General features: G+C 44.9%; 1 long non-coding RNA gene across 4 annotated transcripts in view; it reads left to right on the plus strand.

Annotated features, from left to right (window-relative positions):
- Positions 1 to 24,440, plus strand: part of LOC108352569 (uncharacterized) — a 146,723-nt gene that overhangs the window by 95,219 nt on the left and 27,064 nt on the right. For 2 of the 4 annotated variants that reach the window (XR_015635601.1, XR_015635600.1), the window contains one exon: positions 452 to 546. The exons of 1 other annotated variant lie outside the window; for it this stretch is intronic. This is a non-coding gene — a long non-coding RNA (uncharacterized LOC108352569). Of the gene's footprint in view, positions 1 to 451; positions 547 to 24,440 lie in introns of those variants that run through there. One more of the 4 variants, XR_015635604.1, reaches the window with a different exon arrangement.

A 24,440-nucleotide genomic window follows, 5' to 3' on the forward strand; every position in this document is an offset into this window, starting at 1 on the left:
AGAGAGCTCTGAGTTACCATCTTAGACAGTACCTCTCTGTGTGCCTCCTGCCCCAGCACCTCACTTGGGGGCTTGTTGGAGAGACTGACTCTTGAGCCCTGGTGCAACGGAATAAAGAGGCCAGCGATGTGAGGTCTTTTTGGATATATATATATATATATATTTCATTTCAAATATTATCCTTTCCCAGTTTCCTCTCTGTACTGGCTGGTTTTGTGTGTCAACTTGACACAAGCTGGAGCTATCACAGAAAAGGAGCCTCAGTTGTGGAAATGCCTCATTAGACCCAGCTGTAAGGCATTTCTCAACTAGTGATCAAAGAGGGAGGACCCAGTCCATTGTGGGTGGTGCCATCCCTGGGCTGGTAGTCTTGGGTTCTATAAGAGAGCAAGCTGAATAAGCCAGGGGAAGCAAGACAGTAAGAAACATCCCTCCATGGCCTCTGCTTCAGCTCCTGCTTCCTGCCCTGCTTGAGTTCCAGTCCTGACTTCCTTTGGTGATGAACAGCAAAGTGGACAGTGTAAGCTGAATAAACCCTTTCCTCCCCAACCTGCTTCTTGGTCATGATGTTTGTGCAAGAATAGAAAGCCTGACTAAGACACTGTCCATAAACTTCCTATTACATCCCCTCTCCCCTTGCTTCTAAAGGTTGTTCCTCCACTCACCCACCCACCCCTTCCTGCCTCCCCACCCTGACATTCTCTTATACTGAGGCGTCAGGATTGCAAGCTGGTACAACCACTCTGGAAATCAGTCTGGCGGTTCCTCAGAAAATTGGACATAGTACTACCTGAGGACCCAGCTATACCATTCCTGAACCTATACCCAAAAGAAGCTCCAACATATAACAAAGACACGTGCTCCACTATGTTCATAGCAGCCTTTTTTATAATAGCCAGAAACGGGAAAGAACCCAGATGCCCTTCAATAGAGGAATGGATACAGAAAATGTGGTACATTTACAAAATGGAGTACTACTCAGCTATTAAAAACAATGACCTCATGAAATTCACAGGCAAATGGATGGAACTAAAAAATACCATCCTGAGTGAGGTAACCCAGTCACAAAAAAACACACATGGTATGCACTCACTGATAAGTGGATATTAGCCCAAAAGCTCAGCATACCCAAGATACAATCCACAGACCACATGAAGCTCAAGAAGAAGGAAGAACAAAATGTGGACACTTCAGTCCTTCTTAAAAGAGGGAACAAAAATATTCACAGGAGGAAGTACGGGGAGACAAAGTTTGGAGCAGAGACTGGCCCACCTGGGAATCTGGCCCATATACAGCCACCAAACCCAGACAATACTGCTGATACCAAGAAGTGCAAGCTGACAGCAATGTGGGTTTTAGGAAGTGTGGTTCTGATGAGCGCTAAAACTAAAACACCACTGGTCTAAGAGCAAAGACTGGCGTTCTATTGTGGAAAAAGATGACTGAGAGAAAGCTGTGCTCAGCTGTTACACTGGTGCAGGGACCTGCCTGCCTGCCCAGGTCTGCTTCGAGGGAGATTTGGTTCAGGGTGATTGACTTCCTCCTAAAATGGCTTTTTTTTTTCTTGGAGAGAGAGAGAGAGAGAGAGAGAGAGAGAGGGAGAGAGAGAGAGAGAGAGAGAGAGAGAGAGAGAGAGAGAGAGAGAGAGAGAGACTATTTATGTAGCTCAGGCTGTCCTCAGCCCATGTAGCCAAGGATGGCTTTAACTTCCTGATGCTCCTGCCACCACGGGTGCTGGCATTAAAACACGAGCTACCACATCCCGCTGCAACTACTCTTGTGTGTTTGTTTGGGTTTTGAGATGGTCTTTCTCACAATGCAGTGCTGGCTGGCCTGGAACCCACTCTGTAGATCAGACTAGCCTCAAACTCATAGAGATCGATTTGCCTCTGCCTCACAAGTGCCAGGATTAAAGGTGTGTATCACCACTCTTAGCTTTGCTGATGTTACTCTTAAAGCAAAAAACCAAAAACCAAAACCAAACCAAAATAAAAACCCCCAATACAAAACCTGACTAGCTAGCCGTTGAGAATATTCAATATGATTTTGTTTTTTGGTTTTTTTTGCCTGTTAAAATTAATCTTCAAATATGAACCCTATTAACATTTGAGCACTGATGCTGTAATTGTGTTAAGTGCTTCATAAGGTGACGTGCCACTCCAATGGGCTGGAAGCCATCGTCTTTGCTTAGGAATCAGCCTTGAGAATTCATTGTTCTGCATATCAACAATCCAGCACATTATAAGGTGGCGTCCGCTGGTCCTTGTTCTCTCACAGATCAGTATCGATCCCTGAATGCTTTTAGTGGAGGTGCTGGGGATTGAACCCAGGGCTTCCTGAATGCCAGGCAAGCACTCTGCTACTGTATGGCTTCTCAGGCCTGCTAAAGCTCTAATAAATGGTGATGAAATTAAACTGGTGGCTTTGTAGAGGTGCAGGCAAAGCACTGGTGGAGAAGAAGGAATCGAACTAGATTCTCGTCTGCACTCCGCTGAGTGAAGGCAATGACTCGGAGTTGTTCAGTATTTCAAATGTTTGGTCCTCAGTGGTAGGTGGAGAATGTGCACTCCATCTTGTGGATAGAACACTGGACCTCAATCCAACACCCACCTTTTAGCTGCACCTCTGCCTCTAGACTCAGGCAAATCATTCAGCCTAGTTTGCATCTCATTTCCTTTCCTACAAACAAGGAATGTTTATAAATATAAGAATTAGACCCAGTTCACTGGGCTCTCTTCTCCTCCTGATCCAGTGTGTAGGTGGTGGCTCTCCTCGGGAGATAATGGGTTGGTGGCATAACTAGGGGCCATCAGGTAGCCATGACCTAACATGACTCCTTCAGATGTAGCTTCCTTCTGTCAGCCCGTGTAAATCTGTGAGCAGGAACATCAGGGCCGTGAATCTGAGGACAGACTGCCGCACAGCCCATTTTCACCTCTAATCAAAGGGAGAGGTCGCGGTGGTTTTGAAAATTGAAATCACTCCCCCCCCCCCCCCACTTTCACACATATCTCTAATTTCCAAGAGAAGATATCAGTGCTTCTGACCAACTTGAAATTCAGAGACTGGAGAAAGCATGGTTATTCACCTATGCCTGGTACCAGGGATCAGCCTATCAGATGCCTGCGTATGCAAGCTGAGAGCAAACTGGGTTCCTTCTGTGTTAGATCCCCTGCTGGCAGCCATAGCAAACCAACAGTGTTGACCAAGTGCCTCCACCAGGAGTGCAAGGCTCCCCGGAGACACAAGGGTGGCATGGTTGGCACTATAGGTTTTTCCCCTGGCAGTGTTCTCTGTTAACCCCAACCTGCAGAACCCTGGCATTACTGAAGGCAGAAGTACACTCATTTACCAACCACATTTTCTAGTTCCTTGCACCCATCTGAACTCTTGTATATTCTGATGGTTGAAACTAAATACATTGTCTACGGGGGTCTTCTAGAAGGAGGTTCCCTGAAGAGGTTGTACAGTGAGGAAGAAGGCTACTTTTAAGGCTCTCTTCTCTTTCCTTTTCTTTACGTCTAGAACTTGGGTACAGTATCATTAGCATCCCTAATCATCCTGGGCTGTGAGTAGGGAGCCATGCAGGAAGGGAGATGTGAGCAGTAGAAGGACTCTTCCTCCCGCTGCTTCCGTATCTATCAGAGACTCCTCCCTCCAGACAGCTTTCTGGGCAAGAATAAGTTCTGTGTTTAAGCCTTGGTTGTTTTGGATTTTTCTATTAAATACAATTTGTTCCTTTGTATCTCTAATGGAATGTGACACAGTAAAGTCCCGTAGATCAGTGGTAGAGAACTCGCCTGTCAAGGTTCCGGGTTTGTTTTCAACATCACAACAAATAACAAGATAGAGTGTGGTCTTCAATAGAGCAACAAAGGATGAAGGTAAATCTGGGGACAGAAAAGACAGATGGGGCTTCTCTAGCAACTGATTAGGTCTGGAGGCTTCCCTAGCAACCATGTAAGGGTCAAAGATATCAGAACTGAAAGGAATTTGATCATGAAAATGTGTGGCCCCTCCCACTCTCCCCACCTCTCTATACTTCAAAGTTGAGAAAACCGAAGCCCAGAGATGCTAAATTAAGTGCTTACAATCGACCAATAAACTATAGAATTACCATATAGACACAATGGGAAGGTGGCATACATGCCACAAGTATAGGACTCTCAGTCAGTGAAATAGGATGACCTTGTTCAACAGAGACCAAATACAAACACTAGGACCTTTGTGTTATAAATAGACCATGTAATGCACTTGGTTCGCTGATGTGGTTTTTAAGCTAATTCAAAGTCAGTTCAGATGAGAGATCTCAAAACGTGTTAGCAACGGCTCCTGCACTTCTCAGCCTCATTTTTGTCCCCATTTGTGGAGAAGATACTGCAAAAAGACATGTGAGGATTCTGATTGACAGACAGAGTCACATGAAAACCTCACAGGACTCTTATTAAAACAGACTCCCAAGAATCAGATCCTTCAAATTGGACTCTAAAGTGGAATGAGTTTTTGAGACAGATTCAACTGTGTTTGTGCATTATTTGTGGAGAAAGGATGGCTTCAAAATAGGGCTCTTCGACAGAAAATTCCTCCATGAGCCGTTCTCGGAGGACAGACTAAGAAGCAGCAGAAGCTTTAAGGCTATAGTAGTGGCAGATTAAAGACAGGCCCAAGGTGGGTGGGGCCAAGTGACTAGAAGAGGACAATGGGCAGGTGTGAGTTTTGTGGTTTCTATACCTTAGTAGTTACTGTTGATATTAACATGGCGAGTCGTGTGTGTGTGTGTGTGTGTGTGTGTGTGTGTGTGTGTGTGTGATCTGTCTGTTTCTTTTTTTCTAAAAGCAATTTGTATTTAATTTATTATTGTTTGTGTATATGCCACAACACCTGTGCAGAAGTCAGAAGGCTACTTTAGGGGCAGTTCTCTTCTCCCCTCATGTTGAAGACTGGTCCCTCGTTGTTTCTGCCATGCTGGACTGTTCACTCCAGGCGTGCTGGCCTGAAAGATCTGAGATTTTCCCGTCCCTCCCTCTCATTTCATTGTAAGAGTGCTGGGCTACAGACGTGGGCCACCGTATCTGGCGTTTTCCTCTTGGGTTCTGTGATTGAACTCAGGTCACCAGATTTTTGCAGCAAGCAAATGCTTGTCCCCTCTGAGGCATCACACTGGTCTTGACCTAGCATTCAGTCCCACTAAGTTGCTGGAAACCTGCTAAGGTGCCTCCCGAGAGCCCCCTGAAACCCCTACTGCCCTACTGCCCCCTGTCCATCTGAACCTCCCCCCCCCCCCCATTACAGCACACTCTAATTGTAGAGAGTTTCTGCAAGAATTTGGTTTGGTTACATGTGGTTAACTAAAATCCTTGGAATTCTAGGCCTCTTGATTGTCTCCTTAGGCTACCCACGGTCAGGATCTCCTGAACCTGAGATTTCTTGTTCCTACTTCTGCCCCAGGACCATCTCCGGTTTTTGAAGTTCTCAGTCTTTGGAAGAAAGTGTCGCTGGAGTTTTTTGCTGCCCTAGGCCTCAGGACACTGGAGGACCTTCTGCCCATTTTCCCTGTTCCCACTTCTGTGCAGGCTCTACTGACACTTTCACGTGCTTTTATGCAAACATAGACCTCCTGCCTAGCTCCCATGGTACCTCCTGTTTGCAAGTCTTAAGACTGGGTGGCTGCAGTTTTTTCAGCTTCACTCATTTTTCTTGAAAAGGCAGAACTCAGTCACTCACCAGCCTTGCATGGCCTGGACTTCGGGGCAGTCTCAAAGGGGGAGCAGAACTTGGAGTTAAAGTCTGACCCCTGAGTCAGCAGTTTGACTTCAAGCCTAAAGTGGGGACAATTACTTGGGTGCCCACCCCTTTGGAGTGGCTTTGTAGTCACATTTCAGCCAGGACAGTCGGCTAAGCCGCAGGCTTTTCAGTTTGGTTCTTTGGGAATAAATGTTCTTGCTGCAGATACAGAGATATTTATTTCTATTTACTATCTATCTATCTATCTGTCTGTCTGTCTGTCTGTCTATCTATCTATCTATCTATCTATCTATCTATCTATTTATTTATTTATTTATTTTTGAGACAGGGTTTCTTTATGGAGCCCTGGCCATCCTGAAACTAACTCTACAGAACAGGCTGACCTCACACTTACAGAGATTTGCCCACCTATGCCTGCTGAGTTCTGGGATTAAAGGTGTGTGCCACCGTGTCCGGGTCCACTTCCTTCTCTCAGTGCTGGGAGCACGTCTAGCTCTCACCTATGCACATGTGCTGCCTGGGCTCTGTGATTTCAGATGCGCATCTGTCCTATTGTATGAAAGGCACTGCTTCCTAGGAGTCACCTGTCACCTCCTTGTCCTATAGTGTTCTGCTCCTTTTCTGCAGGAGTCCCTGAGCCTTTGGGAGGGGTTGATGAAGAGATCCCATTTAGGACAGAGTGCTCAAAGGTCTCTCACTCTTGATAAACTGTTCAGTTTTGGGTCTCTGTTGATTCCCGTCCACTGCAAGGAGAAGGTGTAGAGGGTCTAATTAGCTAGACCAGCTTAGCTGAAGTTGACCACGGATGCCAGCTTGTAATTCCAACTAAGGGTACATGTGGCAGCTTTTAAATATACTTTTAAACATACAGTTGTAGAGTCATATAACTTTAACACATGCACAGAGTCTTGTAACATCACTACCATTAAAAGACTGTGGGACCAATGGATTCTCTCATGCTATGTTAACGAATTTTTCCTCCTTTTTTCTTTTTTATGTATGTGAATACACTGTTGCTCTCTTCAGACACACCAGAAGAGGGCATCAGATCCCGTCACAGATGGTTGTGAGCCACCATGTGGTTGCTGGGAATTGAATTCAGGACCTCAGGAGGATCAATCAGTGCTTTTAACCTCTGAGCCATCTCCCCAGCCCTACATTATAGAATTTTTTGAAAGGACAGCTTTTCTTTTGTAATGTCTGCTATTGTTTACTTTGGCAGTTTGGGGAACTGTAATTCACATACAGAAAGTTTGCAATTTAAACTTTTTTTTTCTGCAATTGCAATTTCAGTGGGTTTTAGTATAGTCACAGTATTCAACAGTGACAATGGTGTCATTTTAGAACGTCTTCACCATCCCAGTGAGACCCTGTTCTCCCAGTGGGGACAGGATCATTCCCCTCCTCCCCATTGCTCCATAGTGATTAATGTATTTTATGATTTCCACCTATTTTAGATATTTCCTATAAATAGAATCTTTTTTTTTGTGGTATGTATATGTGTGTGGGTGGGCACACACAGGCATGTACATGGAGTTTAGAGAAGGACAATGACAGGTGCTTTTCACTGCCCCCTACAACACACGTCGTAGGCATTTGCGGCCACACCTGTCTTTTTACATTGGTGCTAGGATCCGACGTCTGGTCCTCATGCTTGAATAGCAAGCACTTTTTACCCACTGAGCCATGCCTCATGGAACCTTGCAGCGTGCAATCATTTGTGCATAGCTTCTTCCGTGTAGCAGAGTTGTTTGCAAATGTCATCCACACCACAGCAATGCCTGGCCATCATTTCCCTTTTTGAAGGGAAGCAGTGTTTGGACTTCAACCCAGGGACCTTATGCACACTAAGCACACGCTCTACCACTGAACTCTCCCAAGCCCCATCACTCCTCTTTGTAGGTGATAGTGTCGCACTATAGAAGCCAATGGGAACTTGATCTCTATCCTTGAGCATTGAGGACACATTTTCTGTGAAGAAATGTTCTGTCCTCTGGGGATACTCCAGAACTGGAATTTCAGTGTCATCAGGTAACTCCTGATGCCGCAGGAGGAACCTGACAGAGTTCCCTCCCCAGTGATACCACTGCATGGCAGGGACTCTCCCTCACCCATAGAGGCAGAGGACGAACCCATTAGTACTTTTTCTCAGCATCCACATGGCTTCCTTAGCAAATACAGTCTTGGTTTCTGTAGGTGGTAGGAGTGTGGACTGTGAATGGCCACCGTTTATTAACATTCGGTTCCCACACTGTGCAATTCCACTACAACCCAGGATGCTGCACACCAATGAAGTCCACTTCAGCCTGCTTTCATTACCACAAAGGGTCACTCCTTACTTTACATATCATCTGTTCATCCTTCCCCAGGCTTGAACCATCTACTCTTTATGTGGAGTTTTGTGTCCTGGATCCTTCCTGTAACTGAAATCATGTAGTAAGCAGTCTTTTGTAACAGGTTTCTGTCAGCGTACCACCATCTGCAAGGCTGGTGCATGCCGCAGTACATATCACAACTACATAGCTTTCTACAACAAAATAACATTGCCCTTTGCAGCTATCACTGGGTAACACACGTTTGGAAAGAGAGTCTACCTTTTGACGCTCTGACCACATTCATGGGAACTTTCGCTTATACAGGTTTTTTCCCCCCTTCAGTTCTCTTGGGCTTGAATCTTGGAATGGGATTATTGTTCATCTGGTACATTCCTGTTTTACTTATGAGGAATTTCCAGAGTGTTCCTCTATGGCTGCTCCATTGTAGGTTCCCTTCTCCAGCTCTCCACATCGTGACCCATACAGCAATGCTCTGCTGCTTGTCAGTAGCTGTCGAGTTCATGGTCGTTTTGTGTGTTGGGGTGGGTATCTTAATTTGCTGAGTCTAGGGAGGCAGCAATGTACATTTTGTCCTGGTCTTTGCTGCTGGTTCAAGCTAAGGAAAACACAGGTCTTGAGTATAAGGTCTGTGAAGTAGGGTTGACAGAGAAAACAAATCACAAGGAATAGTCGAAGAGCACAGTATTGAAAAAGGGCAAGTGTTGGGATGTAAAAATCACAAATGTGGATTATATTTCAGGGCAACACTCATTTTGTTCCCAATTGTGTGCCAGGCTCTGTGACGGGCACTGAGGTGGAAACTTAAGGGCTCTTTGGAGAGTCAGTTGTGCTGGATGGCGTTTTGCTGGGGCAAACACATGAAGGAGTGTTTTCCTAAAGTGAACACACGTAAAAGACTAAGGCAGACTGGTGAAGGAATGTTGCGCTGAAGCAGACACAGGAGAGAGGATGTTCTGCTAAAGCAAGCACGTGAAAGGACACGTTATGAGGGATTCTTTGTCAACAGCACCGTGTGTTGGTCTGCCTTACATTGTGTAGTTGAGCTCCATTCGTCTGGACTCCTCGGACCTGGTCTGATTGGATGCATGTGCTGAAGCAAGGCCTTTGGAGGACACGTGATCTTTGGAGGGGATAAATAGAACTCCACAGAGTGACAGAGACAGAGCTTGGCTTGTTGGTACAGCTAGCTGTGCAACGCTTGTGGGTCTCGAGTCTGATCTTCGCTTCTGGAAAAGAAGCACAGCTGAGAACTTCTCCTAGTGTAGCTCTGGGTCCCTCCTGCTGACTCGAGCCTAGACTACGGCTTGGCTGTCTCTGCTAGGCCATGTCACCACTGTTGCTAAGCCGATTCTATCGAACTGCACTGCTGGTGTGTCCATGAAGTGTTTGTGAGTGGGTCTAGCTGCCACTGCCTGCTAACCTGTGACCTCAGCTGCCTATTTCCAGACAACACAGACAACCTTTCTAAACAGATCCATTTCCCCATATCCGCTTTATCCCTACTACCTCTGGTGGGTGGTGGCCTACAAGGGAGGTTCAAGCATTTAAGAATCATTAAAAATAGGCTTGAAAAAATTAAAGTTACAAGGCACTGAGGACGTAAAGCAATGTACAGAGGAAATGAGCTTTCAAAATGTTAATTAAATGGAGAGGGAGCAGAAAGGAGGTGCCCAACAGACCGCCTAAGTGTCAGGAAGGCACTCCTGGTGGGGAAGATGCTCTTCCAGCAGTAAGGGACTCCAGAGTTTTAAGGGGGAAATGCGCTGCAGTGTTTGAGACGCCGTCCTCTGGAGGGCCTACTTCTCCTTGGCCTTTAAATAACAATTTTGATTAGAATATTATTATTTTGTTTCTAACCTATGACTGAGGAAGTTTCTTTCTTTTTTTAGAAACATAAATCATAGGTAAGACTTAAATATTGCTAGCTTTTGATCGTGTGCAGTAGGTGAAGAGGGACAGCAAGGATGGAATGACGGAAACAGAATCGTGTTTGGAGAATGCTTTCTCCTGACTCTGTTCAGATGCTGTCAGGTCAGACTTTCTCAGAACCCACAGATCCACCTGAATGGCGATGCACTAGGAAATGTTGGTCTCCTGTCTCCTGGGATGAATCATGGGGCTGAGAAGAACCATTTTCTCCCGACAGTACCTCTTGTTCAACACCTTCCTTCCCTGTGGTGAGAGATAATGACTTGGGTTTTCAGTTTTCTATCTAACTTCTCTTATATCGGAAGAACAATTCTGAAACCTTTTGATAGGTTTCATAGGTGGCCAAAAAGCCAAACCAAACCAAACCAAACCAAACCAAACCAAAACAAAACAAAACAAAACAAAACAAAACAAAAACAAACAAAAAAAACCCATATCACTTCACTTACACACTTAACAGTGTTTAACACAACAGTCCTTTAAACACTTCTTGTTAAATTCATGGGAGAAAGAAAATAGTCTTTGCATGAGATACATTCTTTTGATGAGGCGAGGCAGATTTTAAAAATGTCTTAAATACCTTATCACTTCATAACCCAAACAACCCAAGCTTAGGCATCATCGTAAAATATATACAAACACACAGTAGGGTAGCTTCAAGATGTCTCATCTCTAGGTTGGCTACTGATGGAGAACAGACCCAAGTCCCAAGTAAATCATGTACCAGTTGGTTTAAGTGAGAAGCAGATTCCTACGAGTATGATAAAGGTTGAATTTTTTTTTGACAAAGCATTAACAAGTTTTTATTAAATACTTTAGAAGTTTTGGAAAACTTTTTTTCTGAATGAAAAGTAAAAGCAGTTCACAATTAGCATGTGCTATGTGTGTTTTCTATCACTTCCCAACAAATTACCCAAAAACTTAAAGGTTCAAAGCAGTAGCAAGATTCATTATCTTTTCTTGGGAGTGTATACATGTTCATCTATGTTGTTTGGGTACATATGTATGTTGGTTATACCTATGGATGCATGTAGAGGCCAGGGGTCAATCTTGAGTATCATTTTTAGAAACACTGACTTCCTTGTTTTCTGAGGCAGGGTCTTTAATTGGCCTGGAGCTTGCCACATAAGTTAGACTGGGCTGGGCAGTGTGCCCTCAGTGATCTGCTTGTCTTTGTCTCTCTGTGTTACATACATGTTCCATCGCACCTGGCTTTGTCCACATAAGTTCTGGGGATTGAACTCAAGTTCTCAAGCTTACAAGGTAAGCACTCTAGAGGCTGAGTTGTCTCCCCAGCCCAAGATTTATTCTTCTAAGGCTTTGAAAGCAAATTAGCCAAGTGATTCTGGCTCAGGGCTTTCATGAGACTGGGTCAGGATGCTCACTGGAACGCAGTCATTTGAAGACTTAGTTGGGGCTGGAAAATCTGCTTCCCAAATGGCCCATTTGCATATCTGGAAAAATTCTGCAATTCTTGTTTCAGTGGAACTCGCAATAAAGCTACGTTGTACCTGGCAGAGGCCAGAACAGTTGATCCTGGGGGATGAGCAGAAATAGCAATGTCTTTCATGACCTGCTATAGGAAATCATCCATCTTTACATGGGCTATGCTTTATTCATGCCCCAGACCAAGCCCAGTACAATGTAGGCAAGGGTCACATGGGCTGTGACTACTCAGAGGTGGGGATCACTAGGAGCTACCTCGGAAGCAAGCTGATAAAAATTGTCATTGTAAAAATTTCATCCAGCCATTCAGAAGAGGAGAGAGTTGGCCTAAATACCTCTCTATTCTGGGAATCCACAGTTGAATCCTACGCACTGAGTCTCTGCTTTGCCATGAGAAAGCAGAGAGGCCTGGGGACTTGGTATCTTCCCAAGATGCTCCAGCATCTATCATGGGCCTCCCACAGCCACAGAATGTTGTCTCTTGTGTCATCCCACGAGGCTACTCATCTTGTTTGTCTCGAGCACAGGTTTTCAAATATTTCCGATTATGATAGGTGATGTTTTCTATGTCATGTCAGATTTACAACTAATCCTCAGGTCATGAGCACGTCCCATGCCACCAGCTGTACTTATGTTTCATCTGTCTGTCCGTCTGTCTGTCTGTCTGTCTGTCTGTCTGTCTGTCTGCCTGTCTGCCTGTCTGTCTATCTGTCTGTCTATCCTTCTACCTGCCTGCATGCCTGCCTGCCTGCCTACCTGCCTGTCTGTCTGTCTAGTTCAGGTCTTATGTAGATCAGGCTGGCTTCAAACTCAGCCTATGCAGTCTAGGATGGTCTTGAACTCCTGGTCTTTCTTTCTCCACCTCTTGAATGCTGGAATTATAGGTCCACCTCCATAACCAACTTCTTTGATGTGTGTGTGTGTGTGTGTGTGTGTGTGTGTACACCAGAGGTTGACAATCTGTGTCTCCTGAATTGCTTTCCATACTATTTTTGTCTTTGAGAAATGATTCTTTTTTTCATTGAACCTGGAGCTCACCAATTAGGCTAGATCGATTTGCCAGCAAGCCCCAGGGACATCCTCAGTCTGTCTTGTTAGTGCAGGGGTTACAGGTGCACACCTCTGTGCCCAGCTTTTACATGGGCAGTAGGGATAAGGCTCAGAGCTTCCTAGTTGTGCACTAAACATTTTGTCTTCTCCTGGGGCCTTTTTTCTTTCTTAATGCAAGGGGTTAGAGGAGGAATATCAGTTAACAAGAGAGGAGCTGACATAGGGACAAACTGAAACCAGTATTAACTGCTATGAACAGGTAAAGCACGTGCATAAATAAGGCATTTTCAGCCTGGAGCCATCAGCCACTACTACTGAGTCCCTTGGCCCTGAGGTGGCCAGCATCAGCAAACACACCCATTAAGAATATCCACATTTGAAACCTGGCTTGGCACATTTTGTTCTTGTTGCTTCTTGGCAGGTTAGAAGCACACGACACACTAATTATAAGGTAAACTAGGCAAGAGAATTCCTGTAATCCTGCCATTTACACTGGCCTCACTCCCCACAGCAGACAGACTGCGAGATGTATTCCAAGCCCAGTGGTAGCAATTGGCTTGCTGCCTCTGGATCTTTCTTTCAGCCTGTCCTGCTTTTATCCTGAAATCCCATGCTCTCTACCACAGTTTTCTTCATAGCTTGGCTCTTTATACTCCCCAAATCCCACACTCAAATGAATCTGGAGATATTTTTGCTGGATTTGCCTTCTGAATCTGAATGAGCAAGCCTGGCTAGACTGTGAAGAGGCACTGTCCTATCTTTCTACTGTCCTTCTCAGTGGGACTCTGTCCCCATTCCTTGTGTAACTTGGTGGCTGCAGGTGGATACCACGCCACTCATTCCACACAAATGCATCCTGACTACTAGGGGAAGTCCACTGACCACGAGTTAGGATCATTACTGTACCTTCAGTCAAGAATTGTAAGAGTTCCTTCAGGTTTTTTATTCTTTCTTATTTGAGACATGGTCACACTATTTAGCCTTGGCTGGACTGGAGCTTCCTATATGGAGCAGGCTGGCTCAAACTCACAGAGGATCTGCCCCTGCCTCAGGAGTAACGGGATTAGAGGCATGTTCCACCATGCCCAAATATCTTTTTCATAATAAATAAGACTATTAGGTGGTAAACCTTTTTCCCAAAAATCAAGCTAGTCACCTTGCTTTTCTCCTATTCAGTGAGTGGAAAAGTCAGGCTGGAAGAAGTAAACTGCAGGCATCTCAGCTGCTGTTCTGTTTTGTTGCTGTGAGGAGGCACCGTGACCAAGACAACTCTTATAAAGAAAGTGTTTGGAGGCTTGCTCACTGTTTCAAGGTCTGGGTTGGTTATCGTCATGATGGGAAGCAGACAGTAATGGCACTGGAGTAGTGACTGAGAACTTTTACAACCTTAACCACAGGCAGCAGGCAGAGTGAGGGATAGACTGAGTCTTGTATAGGCTTTTGAAACCTCAAAGCCCACCCCTAGTGACACACCTCCTCCAACAAAGGCACACCTACTTCAACAGGCCACACCTCCTAGTCCTTCCCAAATAGTTCACCAATTAGGGGGGCTGAGCATGTTGATATGTGACCCTATGGGAACCATTTTCACTTAAGGAGCCACGGCAGGCCTCTAAATTATATAAATAGAATTAGAGTTTCAGCCTATGACATTAGGTCTAAGTGGTTTTCATTAGGCTATAAATGGAACTGGGAAATGTTTTAGAAATTTTTAATCCAAATCTGGAGTTTCTACCTTGCCTTGATCACTCAATTCCTGGATAAAAGTCACATGACTTTTATTATTTTTCAATAAGCCTTAATCAGCACTAGAGTTGGGCAGACATCTACCCTCTACACTGTTAGAATCTACTTCTTCATCAATAACCCAAAGTTATTTCTTACTATGTTTCTTCTGGGCTGCTCTTAACTCCAATTTACCAGCCCTCAGGGTCATGTTTTCTTGACTCCTAACCCATAACGACTTTCTCTTCCTCTTTACCTTCTCTCCCTCATGCTTCTCCTCTGACCCCCTAGGCCTGGGAACCCTAAAACTCACCTATGTCTCTTCTTCCCAACTATTGGCTGTCAGCATCTTTATTCACCAATCAGAAATATCTTGGAGGCAAGGTGACATAGCATCACTTGGGTCTATATGCAGACTCTCTCGTCTCTAGGGCAACCAGCTCTTGAGGAACAAGTATTAGTGTTAGCATAACATCAGACCAACTCACTAAGGGAAATACCACAATTCAATGTGGCATATTCCAAGGGCAACTCATAGATTATTTGATTAGTGTGCTTAATGAGAAATCCGTTAAAAAACGATCTTTTGAGAAAACAACTGAACTTTTGGAAAAGAGACTGAGTGATGAGTGTCTAATCTAATGACAATCTTTGTGTATTAGAAGACAAGTCCAATTGACAATGGACAATGGAACAATAGACTGAACAATGGAAAACATCAGAGTCACCAGGAGTCGGGGGAGGGGTGTAGTCACAGTTTGTTGTATGCATACTTTCAAGTATAGACAGTAAAGAACTAAAGTACATATGTTTTATTTATTTACTTATTTTTTAATTCTTCAAATGCTGCAAACATACCACAGGCAGAACATTGGCCTTGATACATTGGCCTCTAACATATCTGTATTTTGTATACCATTCTAGTCTGAAATAAGCTATGAGGGCTACTCTAATAAATGACCTGTAAAAGCATATGCATTCAACTTGGAGATACCATAGAGAACATTGTCAGCCACTTCATGAAGTGAAACAGTTTTCTTCTCTCTCTCTCTCTCTCTCTCTCTCTTTCTCTCTCTCTCTCTGTCTCTCTCTCTCTCCTTTCTGTTTTTTTTTTTTTTTTTGACATATTCTAGCTCTGTTACTCAAACCTTTGATCTTCAAGGCTTAGTCCCTGAGTGCTGGGTATATAGATTTACACCACCACGCATCTCTTTGACTGAAGTAATTTGAGGTCTCCAATATCAACAAACTTCTAAAAAACTGTAAACATCAGAGTCTGATGTATGTCTTTCTTTAGATCTGTCTTGTGCTAGCGTTCCCCTGTACTAACTTTACCCTGCTTTGCTTTACAGAATTGCTGAGGTGAGATTTTAGTCTTTGCTCTGGTTTTCTGCATATAATTTACATATCCATACAAATGTACCCTATTGTTGTGGAAGTTACACTGGAGGAGTGAGATGAATGAATATATTTAAGAATCAACGTGGGGAGCAGGAATGGCATACACCTTTAATCCCAGCATTCAGGAGGCAGAAGCAAGCAGAACTCTGTGAGTTCAAGGTCAACCTGGTCTACAGTGTGAGTTCCAGGACAGTCAGGGCTATGTAAGAAACCCTGTCTTAAAATTCAAAACCAAAACCAAACCAAACAAAAAAATCAACATGGAGAGATACAACTTTATAAACATTTGTAGAAAGACTTTCAGCAAAGTTATTTCTTTAATAACATTCAATTATTTAGAAATGATGTCATAGCAACAAAAAGTGAGTGTGGAGATTAAGAAGGAGACGGTAACAGTCTGACTCCTACCTTCCAGCCATTGGCCATGAGGGACTTAGCAAGATGCTATCTGAGAAGATCTTGAAGCCTCCTGAAATGTATCTGACTGAATATTCTTAGATTACTTAGAGTAAAGAATGATCTTGTTGAGCTCTGTTTCCCTGTTAGAGGATCATGCAGGAGGAAGGTTTCTCCCAGGAAGAAGTAGCAGAAACTGGTTCTTCACACATGGTCCAGCAGTGTCAAGGACCAGGCTAAAAATGTCTACCCACACATCTCACCCAGAGCCCTTGAGCCAGGAGCTCTGAGTGTGCAGTTCAGTGGATGGGTGTTCGTGCAAACATATCAGGTCCACTGTGATAGGAGGTTCTGACAGACTACAGGCAAGCTGATAGCTGCAGGCTCTCTCTGTATGAAACTATAGGCCCACCTTCAGAAAGTTGTAAAAAAGAAATAAAAAGGAAAGGCCATGGTTGCTCCTAGGTATGGTGGAGGAGAAAGTTTATTGTAGATAAAGGGAGAACATAACCAGAAGCAGGGACATCTGGGAGAGTCCTGAGTGGACATGACTGACCTTGAGCTGGACCATGTAAAAAGGAGATGGGGAGAGCCACACCAAGAGGCCAGGAAAGTAAGAACATAGACCAAAGAGACCAGGTAACCATTATGGCTGGATAATATAGTGAAGGATACCTGGGGGAAGGGCAGTCAGTTCCTGGACTGGAAAAGTTTAGGGTAGGGGGCAGGGTATGCCAGCTATACCCTATAAAGGTAGGGACTGAGTATGCTGGGAGAAACTGGTGACCGGGCCTGCTTTGATATGTTAATGTCAATTAGCCATTTGTCCCAGATTTGAGACCTAACATTTACAGGGATTAGTTAGTATACTTTGAGCAGTGTCTACTGGAAGCTCAATAGATATGACCCACTATGACCAGAAGACACAGTGCCAGGACAATTTCATTTTCTAAGCCCCCCTCCCCCTTTAAGTATATCATAAACCTTTCTGGGAAGCAGCTCTCAGTCGGCACTGCTGAGGTAGGACCAGAACTAAGAGGAGAGTATGTTCAAAGTCCTTGCACATGACATCCTGGAGGGAGTCTTGAGGATCACCAGAGCCATGACCCAGGGGCAGAGAGCCAATTCCTAGCTTGCTTTGGATAACGGATATGCTGGAAAGTATCTAAGCCATTGTGACATTGTGAAATTTTCCCAAAAATTCTCTAATATGGTTTACAATGAAAATATTTCTGCCTGTGTATGTGGGTGGGGTGTGTATACAGTCTGCCTGTGCATATGCAGGCTAGATGTTGATATCAGGTGTCTCCCTGTTGCAGGATATTGAGAACACTGGGAACTCCAAGATCCTGTTGTTTCCTGGAAGAACCTGTTTCCAGTTGTGGTGTGGAGCACACATCTTAAATCCCTCTGGCTGAAATGCAGACACAGCCTTAGTACACACTTTTAGTCCCAAACAATGAAGGTAAAGTTAGCTTGTAGAAGGAAGCACCAAGAGTTGACAGAATAGGGTAAGCCCAACTCTCACGGGAAGAGAGAGGAAAGGGAAGCCACTTCAGGGGCAGTGAGGAGGAAAAGAGGCAGTTTTGCTGGGCGAGTTTTACAGAGACAGGTTGCAGAGAGAGAATAGGATAGACCCGGGTGAAGACAGAATGAGTCAGAGAATGAGTAGGAGCTAGATGATTAGAACAGATTGCTAGGGTTAGTTTGAGGCCAAGCAGAGCAAAAAAGTCAGAAGTCAAGAAGGAAGCCAGATTGAATCAGTCAGCTTAGAGAGGAATTTGAACCAGAATAGCTGAGTTGAACCAGTCAGCCAGGCTCAGAAAGAGCTAGTAAGGCAAAGTTTGTTCAGCAGTAAGCCTCTGAGGCTATAAACATTCTAGGCTTAGATAAGATTGTGTGGAGGCTAGAAGCTCCCAGGACTAGGCCTAGGTTAGCAAACACAGGCAGTAAGTCTTAGAGATGACAATTATATCAGGGCAAATAAAAAATAATTTTACATCTTTCTTAATCGCTCTTCTTATATATTGAGTCAGGGTGTAGTGGTTAAATATCAAGTGTTCCCCATAGTCTCGAACATTTGACCACTTGATCCCCAGTTGATGGTGCTGTTTGGGGGAGGTTTAGGTGATGCAGCTTTACTAGAGAAAGTAGACTAGTATGAGTAGCATCTAAAAAGAAAAAAAAGCCTTGCCTACTTCCACTTTACTTTATCTGTATTGTGTTTGTGGCTCAAATGTGAGTGTTTATCTTCCTGTTCTAGCTACCCTGCCTTCCTCTTGCTGCCATGCCTCCCCACTGTGGTGGACTCTCATCCTCTGGAATCGTAAGCCAAAGTAAACTCTTCTTCTGTAAGTTGCCTTCCTCATGGTACTTTATCAAGGTAACAGGAAAGTAACTGTAACAAGGTCCCTAAGTGAACTCAGGGGTCACTGTAACAAGGTCCCTAACTGAACTCAGGGGTCACTGTAACAAGGTCCCTAAGTGAACTCAGGGGTCACTGTAACAAGGTCCCTAACTGAACTCAGGGGTCACTGCTTCAGCTACTTTAGCCAACTTGCCCCAGGGATTTTGTAAACTGAGATTATGCAGACTGACATGCCCATGTGACACTTATGTGTGCACTGGAGATCTGAATGCAGTTCCTCATGTTTGTGTAGCAAGTGCTTGGCCCACTGAACAGCCTCCCTGGCCCAGAGACTCTAGCCTCCCTGAATTTTCTGAATCTGCACCTAGGGGAGGAGTCCAGACAGAACCAAGTAGTTGGTGTTATACCCCTTCCTAATGTTTGGCAATTGCTATTGTAACATGCAAATGTATTAAGTGCCCTATGGTTTCTACAAGCTCCACTTAACAGCATAGTTCCAGCCCCCGTTATCCTGTGGAATGGCTAACACTGTGATTTTCCAGCTCTCAGTGTTTGAAACTTTCCCAAGACGCATGCAGCTTGACTCAATTAAACTGTTGTCAATAAGATGAAAGACACTAGATCAATTGAGCCTTTCCCTTTGGCAGTCCCAACAGCCAGCCTGGCTCATCTGCGTGGCTGATCCATTCCATCATACACAGGGAGTTGCTGACGTAACCAAAAAGGAATAATTTATTTGTGGAGAGTGGCTGGAACTGGAAAGAGCTGGGATTAAGCTCCGGAGTTCAGAGGTTCCATGCTGTACCCCATTAGCCAAGAGGCCCAGGCAGCCTCTTTTCCGATCCTCAGGTGCAAGCCAGTATCCTAGACGAATTCAGAATCCTCACATCGCTCCTCTCTGCTGTTGCCGGTCTGAGAAGAATTCTTGTTTGTTTTTCTGTTTCTGTCTTTGAGAGCTTCTTTTAGACTGTGTTGGCTATGAATTTGCTATGTAGTCCTGGCTGGCCTTGAACTCCCAATCTTTCTTCCCTTCAGTTCCAAAGTTCTAGGGTTGCAGATGCATGCCAACACTCCCACTTCTAAAAGTCTTTGAGGCCAGAGAATGCATCATTCTGAAGCCAAGTCCCCTTCCAACAGCACAGTGGACAGAGATGCATCAGTCCTGTGTCATCAGACCCAGCATCCTTTAGTCCTTGGTTCTGTGCAGACCCAGTGCTTTTCTTTTTTTAATACCACTTCCTCTCCCTACACTGCTTCTTCTCTTCTCATTGAACTTCCCAGTGAATCAGCCTGCTGTTGCTTTGACAACAGGTGGGAAGAACTGGGGAGGGGCAGCCGGTGAAGTGGAGGACTGGAAAATACCACATCTCTCTGTGGGGAACCTGCCAGAATGAGATGTCAGCTCGTGGTTTAGAAATAGCAATGCAGGCTGATTTGGCCCTGACTGGAGGGGCTTCCTTTACTGCTTTGCCTGCCCCTCGGAATCCTCTAGGACTCTGAAAATAATTAATTTCCCTCAGGGGACACGGCTGGTGCATTGCCAAGAGAAAAGCTGATGGCACCAGGTTAAAGCCTCCAGTTGTGACATAATTTATGACAGGGGGACTTATCACACTGAAAGAGGCAGTTTGGGGGAGGCCTGGCTGGGGTCTCCACCCACAGGAATGCTCAGCTTGATCCCTCTGTATGAAAAATGAAGTGTGGTGAACTAGCAAGGAGACCCTCGCAATGCTCGGTTGATCACATAGACTTGATGTAAGAAATGACCCAGGCGATACCACTTAAAGGGCGTGGCGATAAATAACGGGTGGCTCACGTAAGAAGGTCAAGCGTCTGACTTCAGATCCCGTGTTTTCTTCCCGAGCCAAGTGGCTGTGCACTGAATGCAGGTCAGATTTGCATACACATGTCTCTCTGTTTCAGCTCGTAATTTTCTGTGTTTTCCTCCTGAGGGGGATATTAAAACCAGAGCTGTCTCACGTAGAAGCGATGGTTCTCATTCAGAACCCTGTCACGACTTTGTCTTTTCTCTATCATCTTGACAGGAAAAATATCTCCCATGGTTTCAAGGTCAACTGTGAACTATTTGGGCTTGGAAATGAAACAGTGACCCTTGGACCACTTGTCCTTCTTGCTACTCAACTTGCGTGGACATTTAATAAGACACAGTTATTCTCCAGCCTTGGGTCAGAGGCCAGCCTGCCATCAACCAGCTATCAACCTGTGTGGAAATTTCATTGGGACAGCAAAAAAGTTTTTTGCTTTCTCTCTTGCTACAGATGGGAAGGTTTTTGTTCTTTGCTTTTGGTTTTGTTTTTCTTTCAGTTTGTTTGTGCTTCAACTTTTGTTTCTGCTTTGCATTTTATTTCTGTAGCTTTGTAGAGCTCATCTATAGAGGGCTGGACAAGTGCTTGGAGACAAACATGCAAACATCGTGCCTCCTTTGCGTGTGGCCTGAGAGCTGGGGTCCGTAGCTCCCTTGAGGGCAGACCTAGCCTGACCTCCAATTTGGGGTTGACTTTATTCCTGGCCCAGGGGAAACAGGGCTACTTACTGCTGGCTGGAATGCTCTGATCTGGTGTGGCCAGTCACCAGTTGGACCTGGTCCTGATGATGTGTTTTCAAGCCTCTATTTGTCCTCTCTGTGGCATAGGTTCTATTTGATGGCTGCTCATCTAGTAATTTCCAGGTAGACACTTGGTTCCTGGCATCATTGCCCTCTCTCTGTTCTGCACTGTACCTTCACTGGCTTTCTCCTTTTCTGCTCATCCCTTGTGGTGGTTTGAATATGCTTGGCCCATGGGAAGTGGTGCTTGGCCTATTAGGGGGCGTGGCCTTATTGGAGGAAGTGTGTCACTGTATAGGTGGGCTTTGAGGGCTCCTAGGGCTGGAGCTCTGCCCAGTGTGGAGGAGACCCTCTTCCGCTGGTGGAAGACAATCTCCTTCTGGACACCTTCAGGTCAAGAGGTAGAACTCTCAGCTCCTCTAGGACCATGTCTACCTGCACATTGCCATGCATCCCCCCAGTGATGATAATAGACCGAACCAATGAAACTATAATCCAGCCCTGATTAAATGTCCTTTATGAGTTGCCTTGGTCATGGTGTCTCTTCACAGCAATGAAACCTTGACTGAGACACCCCTGAAGTGCCACATTGGTAGGCTCTGTCTGTCATTTTCTCTTCTCTGGATAATTATATGCACTTGTGGCCTTTGTCACCGCATTGAGACTTCTGGCCACCAAGTAGCACACATCAGTTTCTTGGGTTTTCTGGCTGTGTCTATCAACATGTATGTTCCTTATATAAAATGTAATTCATCTCAGCAGAATTCGCTCTCTTCCCATTTGCTAAAGCTCCTTAGGAATGCTGTGAGCTCAGGGGCGTGTATGTTTTCTTATTGTTCTCTAGGCTGGGTGGTCCCAGAGTGAAATGCTGGCAGATTTGGTATCTGTTCAGGACTGGCTTCCAGGTTTCCAAGCAGATGTCTTCTCTTTACCCTCACACTGTGGGAAGGCCGGGAAACTCTCTTATCTTCGAGGGCTCCACCTCAGGACCTAATTATCCACTGAGTCCAGATATCACCACATGCAGAATTAGGATTTCAACATTTAAGTTTTAGGGGAGGGGCCACAAGCATTCAGGCTAAACTCTCAAACTCTTGCAGTCTTGATTTTGAAAAAAAAAAAAATATATATATATAATATGTGCGTGCATGTGTGTGTGTGTGTGTGTGTGTGTGTGTGTGTGTGTACCCAGTCCCCTAGGTTAGAAACAAAAGTCCCAGGGCTGGAAAGATGGTTCAGGGGGATTAGGAGCACTGGGTGATCTTTCAGAGTTCTTCGGGGTTCAATCCTCAGCACCAACAGGGCAGCTCACAACCATCTGTAGCTCCAAGATCTGACAAGCTTTCAGATATATACGCAGGCAAAACACGTATTAAAAAAAAAAAAAACAACAGTTCTTGAATAAGCAAAAGTTTAACAAACAATGACCCGGACAGACAAATTGGGACGACTAAATGAGATGATATAGAAAGTATACTTACACAATGATTGGCACACAGCAGTGGCTCAGTAAATTCCTCAACATAATAACACAACTATTAGTGTATTCAGGACATAGCAGACAGAGGCAGCCTGGGTTCAAATCCAGGTTTCGTGTGTGCACAGTTACTGTACACACAGTCTCTGTGTGCACACTTACCATCCCTACAACTCAGAGGACTATCAAGGGCTACTGTGAGGGTGAAACGGTTTTATGTGAAGCACTTAGAACATGCCTGGGCACATAGCAAGTGCCCACTAATTTCTTCCCTCCTCCCCATCTTTCTTTTTCTTTTGAGACAAAGTCTCACCGTGTAGCCGTGGCTGTTCTGGATCTCACTATGTAGCTCAGGCTGGCCTTGAACTCACAGAGATCCACCTGCCTCTGCCTCCCAAGTGCTGAGGTAAAAGGCACGTGCCACCACACCTGGCTATCTTTTATAGCGCAACATCTTGGGTTTTGTTAGAGGAAATGTTCGTCGTCTGAATTCTTGTCCACAATAACCTAAAGTCACATAGATAGAGAGTTATGGAGAACTTGCGTCCCCATGTAAAAGTTTCATCTACCCACTGTGGGATTTTATCATTGTTTTTGATAGCTGAGTAGTATTCCATTGTGTAGATGTACCACATTTTCTGTAGCCATTCCTCTGTTGAAGGCATCTGAGTTCTTTCCAGCTTCTGGCTATTATAAATAAGGCTGCTATGAACATAGTGGAGCATGTGCCTTGTTATATGTTGGGGCATCTTTTGGGTGTATGCCCAAGAGAGGTATAGCTGGGTCCTCAGGTAGTGCAATGTCCAATTTTCTGAGGAACCTCCAGACTGATTTCCAGAGTGGTTGTACCAGCTTGCAGGCCCATATCCCGAGAATAACACAGGTCACGTCACATCCACACCCATGTCTACTGATTCCCGTGTTTCACTGCATCAGTGCTGAGTCATTGTTTTAATTGTTGTTTTGTTTTCTGTTTTTTTCCCCCTAGTTAATGTCCCTGTGGACTGTTCTCTGTTTCTCCCTCAGTTTTTAATTGTTTTAAATTAAAATATAATCATACCATTCCTCCCTCCCCTTTCCTATCCTAACCCCCACCTTGCCCCCCATTCCCTTGCTTTCAAGTTCATGGCCTATTTATTGTTTTCTGTAATTGTTCTTGTTATATAAGGATAACCAATTACAGGGCTGGTCCTTAGGGGAGACTTTTGCCTGCTTTCAGCATTTCTTCCTTGCCTGTCATTCTTGCTCTAGGGGTGGGGCCTGTGAGATCTACCCCCTCTCCCCCGCATGTTAGCATGTTCATTGCTGTTACACTTGTTCAGGTCTCTTGTTTAGGCAGTCACGTTGAGGGATCATGGGTGATGCTTCCCTGTCAATTCCTAGGAGACACAATCTCACGGCAGATTTCCTGGTCCTCTGGCTCTTATAATTTCTCCAGGCCCTCTTCTGTTCCCTGAGCCTTATGTGCAGAGTGTTGCAGATATACTCACTGGGGCTGGCCACCGCACGATCAGCAGTTCTCTGCGTTTTGACCTGTTGTGGTTTTCTCTGATGCTCTCTGTCTGCAGTAAAGAGAAGTTTCTTTGAGGCAGAGCGAGAATTATGCATATCTTAGAGTGACAGGCAGGAAGTGGTACAGGTAGAACATTTTCCTAGGACCCCATCTGATGTTTAAAGACCAGCCTCCAGCTCTCTGTCCGGTCCCCTCTGCTGACAATCTGGGTGGCCTCTACCTCAGTAACAGAACTTAGCCCCGTTAGCGAGAGCCCACCGTGCCTCTCACCAACTCAAGCTCCACATGCCCTTCTCCTTTGCCTCATGAGCGCTTGGTCTTTACCAGGCCAATTCTTCCCACTTCATAAAGCCTACACAAATATGTCCTCTGGGAGGCTTGCCTTGGCTGTCCATAGGGTACTCACAACATTTTACTTGGATCTTAGTTAAAGAAGTTATCACTTTGAGAACATATTGGCATGGCTGTCCTCCACTCTGGCCATCCTA

This window comes from Rattus norvegicus, chromosome 13 (assembly GCF_021556685.1).
Source record: "Rattus norvegicus strain SHRSP/BbbUtx chromosome 13, alternate assembly SHRSP_T2T, whole genome shotgun sequence".
Taxonomy (NCBI): Eukaryota; Metazoa; Chordata; class Mammalia; order Rodentia; family Muridae; genus Rattus; species Rattus norvegicus.